Here is a 6862-nt window from a genome sequence, read left to right as displayed (position 1 = left end):
CTCGTATCCCGGTGAGGGAGCCAGGCCCCATCTGCACATGTCTGAACGAAAGCGACTGAGTACCGCTGAGTACTGCGCACCAGTGTGGTGCCGCAGCTCTCACACCCGCCACATTGACACCGCCATCAACGAAGCACTACGCACTGTGACTGGATGCCTGCGTCCCACTCCAACGGAATGCCTTCCCATCCTTGCAGGCATCCAACCTGCTGAGCTTCGCCGTAAAGGAGCCATGATTTCCCTTGCTCGTCGCGCACTGGACCCCGACCACCTCCTCCACAGTACATTCCAGCGCCTACATGGAGAACAGCAGCGACTGAAATCAAGACGCCCATTGGCGCTCTTGGAATAAGTGCGGCACACTGGACGAGGGCCAAGGTAGCTGTGCGAAGGGTTTTCGCGTCAGCTCTCCAGCCGGAACCCGCCAGCAGCCTCAAAAGTGCAACGCGCGCAGACAGTTTTTTGCGCAGTGACTCCAGGTGTCGTTGGTACGAGGGTTACGCTGAGGTAGGTGAGTTCGGCGAAGTATGGCAGGCGTTCGTCATCGGTGGTAATGTTGATCTCACGTTTTGCTTCCTTGTTGTTTAGATGGAAGGCCGCCGACACTGTCTTTGCCTTGCTGAGCTGTAGCTTCCATTTCTGGAGATATGTTAATATAGTTGACATGTCCTGGCTTAGGTTCCTCTCCATTGACTGCCAATCTCCGGCTGGATGTAGGAGAGCCAGGTCGTCTGCGTAATCATACTTCCTGAAGATGATGTCAGGCAGTTAGATGTAAGTGTTAAAGAAGAAGGGGGCCAGGACAGAGCCCTGTGGGACGCCGTTCCAACGTAGGCTATCATGTCACTTTATAACTCACTTGTAATTTACCAAACTACTTTTATCTATAAAGCTACACAGGCTGCAGGATCTGAACTAGCAAAACTAAGAATGGCTACTAGTGCTAGTGTAGGTGTACTGCATACCTAGTGCTGGTGTACAGCATACCCTAGTGGGAGTTACTGTTCTAGTAGTATTGATAGTTAATATAAAAGCACCAACAAATGTTTGTGCAAATGCAGAAAAGAAATAAGCTTCCTCAAAACAATATAAAAACATTCTAGGCTATAGCAATAACATGAGCTCTCTGCCTCTTACAACATGATTGTAGCACTTTCAAATACGCACAAGTTTTTGGACCAGGCATTCAGGGTTGCCATTCTCTATACATAAAAGACAAGTTCGCCTCCAGTTTTTAGGTGCCACTGAGCGTCGGGGAGGCCTGTAATATAGTAAGCCATGGCAGTAACCCAAATGTGCACCTTTGCCAACTTGTGTTGTCGTTTTAAGGTACGAGAATTTTGCAGTGTATTGTTAATCTTTTACTCATATAAAGTAGAGAAATAAAAGGTTCAACAAAGCAAACTCTCTACCAAAGCTTTATCATATAAAGTAGCCTACTATCTTCTTCATGAGAAATATTCAAATTTGTTACGAAATAATTTAGTCATTCAAAAACCTTACCAGTAATAGCGTTGAGGACCATTCAAGTGTAACAAGCAACACGTGGGATATCTTCTTTTCTAGTTTGCATTCCGAATGATTTTCTCATTTATTTTTTTTCATTACTGATTAACCGTTTCAAATAGGTACACCCTCGTCACCGTTTTATTGTCTATAATTTACAAAGATATCAAACTGTCTAACTTTGTTGATTACTGAAGAGCTTAACAAATAAGGCGTTCCTCCTAACCAAGAAAGCCCCAACTGATTGCCAAGTGGAAAAATGATCAGTGGTTACATTTTATCAAATCGTTGCATTAAGATGGGTAGCCTGCTTTCAGAAGTGGTAACCTACTTGTGGTGGTGGTTTTACTTTAGAAAAAGCTAAAGTAAGCGTATGATGTGATAACCAGTTACAATTTCTATGAGTAGTCTATTCTAGGGGCTTTCAACCTTGGGGTCGCGAATCGTTTTTCGTGGTGAAGGTCTCTATAGACGCCTGACAATCCAATGTATTTCTTTAAATTCTTGTTTGCTGGAGAAGATTATTGTGTTCTTGTCGTAATCAACCATTCGTCGACATGAGGTTACATACTTTTGTTTAAGCTTTCAGATATTGCAAAGGCTTTAGCAATAGAAAAGCAATAGATATTTTTCTTCTAGTTCTTGTAGCCTACGTTGCTTTGTGCAGACTATGGCAAAACAAAAAAGCAAGGTTATTTGAAATCCTATCAAATATGGATTCTGATGAAAGCGAAAGTAAACGCAATGACAAACAAGTTGATTTATTATTGCTTCACTGACGTTTCGCGTACCATGACAATGCGCATCCTCGTGGCGAATAACATAGGAAATAAAATTTACGAAGTTACATACTGCAGTGTGGTTAAAAGCAAAAGAAAAAATGAAACACACATTATTTTGAATGTTGACCAAAATATGTGTGAGCGGTTATTTTCTACGTTAGATGACGTAAAAACTTTCAACATTAAACTTGAAGTCGGGCAGTTGAGACCAACAGAAATCAAGGCTTATGAGAAGGGGATAAGGGGGGTACGGCATACTCTTGAGGGCTCAGGCCTGTGTTTGTTGGGAGGCCCGAAATTGTGGTTTTATAGTTTACGCGCAAAAATGTTTGGTTAAAATCATCCTAATCGACTGATTTCAAGCATAAAAGTTGTTATTCTTTAGTCCTGGGGGACCCGTAATCTAGCAAAGGAAGTCGAGTGCTTTGCGAGCAAATTAAGGGCCTAAAGTGGTAATTTAATGCTTTACGTGCAAGAATGTTCTGTTAAAAGCACCCTAAATTAAATCATAAAAGTTAGTTATTCTCCTGTCCGGGGGGGAGGCATAGTGTAGCAAAAGCAGGTTTGAGAAAAACCCGGGCAAAAAGCCCAGGTGTTTTTGTTTTTTTGTGTGTTTTTTAAAAACTATTTGCAAAGGTAGTTTCACGCTTATTTCACTTCAAAATGAATTTCAGAGTTAGAGCAGGAGCCGGAGAATACTTTTGGAGCAGGACCGGAGCCGGAGTAAAAAAGTGACTTTTCTCGTTTACCTCTTTCAGTGCTGGGCATGTGGTGAATGCAAAAGTTAATGAAAAAAGGTTAGGATTGGTCAGATGATTAACTTGATTATGTTTTAAAAGATGTTATGTTTGAGCCTGGTAGAGAGCTTGGCTTGTACCAAATATATATAACACTCAGTAACGTTAACGGATTTAACATTAAACATACATGATAAAAAACATGAAAAAACTACTATATCCAACGTTTTCGACACCACATAGTGTCCTCATCAGAAATAATTATAAGCTAGGGTAAAGCCGTGTATTATGAACCCCCTAACAATAAACGTTCCTAATTTCACAACTTCAATGAAAATATGGACAATATTTACAGAACAGCAAGCTAACATGCATACCTATTCCCCATCAATACATTAGTATGTGATATTTTGCAATAAAAAAGTTATTTCAATTTTATTAATTTACCAAAAGAGTTCATATTACACAACCCTCTGTGTAATATGAACCCCTGTGATGTGTAATATGAACCGCTTTGAATCATTGCTGAATAGAGGTGGATTGACTACACAAAGCTGCACTAAAGCAAGCCACATTACATGTGCAGCATAACAAAATTTATTACCATAAGGTTTTCAAATAATTTACACCAATTTTAGTAAACATGCACTACTTTTTAAATGTAAGCATTAAATTCACAAAAAGATAAGCAACATTAATCGAATGACGTGCACTGCATTGAGAATGCTGATAAAATTGAAGTCTGAAGCCCAGTTTACAGAACCCGGAACCACCACAGTTTACAGAACCCCAGTTTACAAAAATTCATTACACCATCATAAAGCCCTTGGTAATATGAACCTGGGTTTATATTACACATTTAGCTAGGGTTCATGTTACACACTTGTGGTGATTCCAGTTAAATGCTGATAATCAACTAAATAATGCATTTTTTAAACAAAACTTGTTGTGATTTCCATCATCAAGTTTATTTGAGGGTATATTAATCAAAAAATTACAAGTCCATTGATACACTGATAAAAAAAAACAACAATTTCTCCATCTGCAAAATAATATCACACAAGCTTTAAACCTTCATACCCCCAAAACTTCAGCAACACGCCAACTTTCAACAAGAACATTTCCGGTCGAATGACCAGCAAACTTACTTAATTCAAGCTGTTAAAAGTCAAACATTTTTATTGCCACGTTTTCTGAAAAAAAAACAGGGGGTTCATAATAAACAGCAGTTCATATTACACGGCTTTCCCCTACATCTAAGAGAAATAAAAAAATGAATTTAAAAATTTTACATTAAAGATGTACAAGCGACACCTCTCAACAGCACCATCAACAACTGACACACGAATTCAATGCAGGATGCACAAATTGGCAAGGGACAGATCACATGATATGCATAACACAAAATAATAGTTTTATTGCAGCCTGATACTATTATTGCGCACAGATGTCCAATTTTGCGGTAAAATGTTGTGTGGTGTGCAATACGCCAAAGCAAACATCACACTTTTTGCCCAAGACAAAGGGGGCCCGGAATGACTCTTCGTACCCCTAGTGAAAATTTCTCTCAGAGGCCCTGACAGAAATTCGAGACGAAATTGATTTGCGAGAACGTTTCCAATTGTGTTCAAATAGACATGCAGCCTGCGGGTCAGGACAATAAAGATTTAGAAGCTGTAAAATGTTTCTGTCGTTTTGGCTGAGTAGGCTACATTGCATTGTTTTGATATAATGTTGATGAAGCAACTTTCTGCCGTGGTGCTTTGATAATAAATTGTTTCAGTTTTCAAAAGTTTTGTTTCTGACCCAATAATTCTGTGATCTTCTTTTAGCTTGTGTGAGCAAAAAGCTGACTTTGCATCTTCCATGTTTATGACAGTTCTGCGATGTTCTTTAACCCGGGGATTTAAGCTGCGTTTAGTTTGGCCAATATAATTATACTGCGTCACACTTATTGCACGAAATTTCATAAACAACACCACATTTATTGTGAAAAGAAGTTGCTGAAACTGTTATAAGTTTTGCTGATGGTTTCTTTGATGTGACCGTTGGTGGAGAAATGAGTGTTTCGTTCTGCCATTTTCTTACGAAATCCATTAAGTGCTTTAAATTTGTTAGTTTTCTTTTTTCATGTTATCTGAGAAGGTGACCAAGTAAGTTGTTGTAGCGGTTGTAGAGTGTTTTGGAAATATATAATTTGTGTTGAAGTAGGTGGTGTATGTGGCTGATGTAAGCTACCGTTAGTTTGTCTGGTGACCTTCACTTCAAGAAATGCTATGCTTTGGTTGCTTTCGACTTCTTCAGTGAATTGGATGGAGTTTGATATGGCGATTAAGCGTTGATGAAATTGATCCACTACTTGTTTTGTAGTATAACATAAGTGTCATCTACATATCGCAGCCAAAATTTTGAGACTGATGAAAAAGTGTCGAGAGCTAATTCTTCGAGGTATTCCGTAACTAACCAAAACCGGCGAAAGTGGCGACCTCATCGGTGTTAGATTTGCCGATGAATTGTCGTTTTGTAAGTGAAAAACCATGCATCAAGACAAATCTCTAAAGCATGTTCAGTATCCGGAATTGTCCAATCAGTTTTGTCCGAAAGAGTGCAATCTTGTGAGGGTTTATCTTTGCTTTATTGTCCGATGCCAAAATCTACTTAGATTGTGGTAAGAACCCTGTTCCGGCAACTGACCTTAATATCAATAAATAAACTGAAAATAAAAGATTGCCCTCATTCAGACAGAACTGATTGGACAATTCCGGATATTGAACGTGTTCAAGAGATTTATCATGCGCTATGGCTCCACTCAGGTGCTATCGTCATAGCACTAGCACATGACTAAAGAGAGAACTGTGTTTCGGAAACTAATGCAAACTGCCACTACCACAGCGAACTCGCGGCATTAGGCTAAAACAGGTCGTTTGTATATCTACATTGTGAAATCTTCATGTTAGCTTGCCATTAATAAACCGCGGGTGGTATAGCTTATGGCCATATATGCAAAAACTGTGAATATTAATAAACGAAACATGTGAATAGGCTAATGTTATGCAAATATTGTTATAGATCTTAAAAAGTAACGGAACCACTTGCCCTTCTATCTACAGAAAGTAAAATGCTTGGTCCTTCTAATGTTACGCTGAATTTTTTATCCAAAGACGCAAAGACTCGATCAGAGTGGTAGTTAGAGAATGTGCGTTATGGTAAAAATGACTCTTGATCTCTTTCCGTCATATGCTGCCTGCTATATTATAATCAGGGCCGTGTGAGCATCATCTTAAGTCCCCTCCCAAAAATTTAGTAGTGAGCCCCTATGTTTCGTGATGGCTCTTAAAAATAGGACAAGAAAACGTTAGGTTATGGTCTCAAACTCTTTCAATGTAAGAAAAAAATTCACATTCATCATTCCAGCAAAAAATAAACACCTCTTAAGATTTTTAGAAGAAAAAAAAGAAATAGTAAATATGCCGAAAACTCAGTAGCGGATCTGGAAAAAGTTGGGGAAGACCAGAGTTTTAACAAAGCAAATTTATAAGAACAATGGACAATGCAATACTTAATGTCCAAAAACAGTAAAGGTGGATAGAGGGATGTTGGGGGCTAGTCATCCGGAAATTTTGAAAATTATGATATTGTTTTGGTCACTTTTTAGGCATTTTTTTTTTTATCAAGATGCACACTTTGTATGTACCACTCAGACAGCAAATCAGTCTTTTTTAACGCTGGTTTAACGTCTGCAGACGCTGAATAAATGTAAAAACGACTTATTTGCTGTCTGGGCTCAGGTAGTTTTGCATGCACCATAATTCATGAAATTAAAATTGGGTTTGGGTA

Source organism: Aplidium turbinatum, chromosome 1 (genome assembly GCF_918807975.1).
Source record: "Aplidium turbinatum chromosome 1, kaAplTurb1.1, whole genome shotgun sequence".
In the NCBI taxonomy this organism is placed as follows: Eukaryota; Metazoa; Chordata; class Ascidiacea; order Aplousobranchia; family Polyclinidae; genus Aplidium; species Aplidium turbinatum.
The sequence above is the reverse complement of the archived record's forward strand: the minus strand, read 5'-3'. Positions refer to the sequence as shown.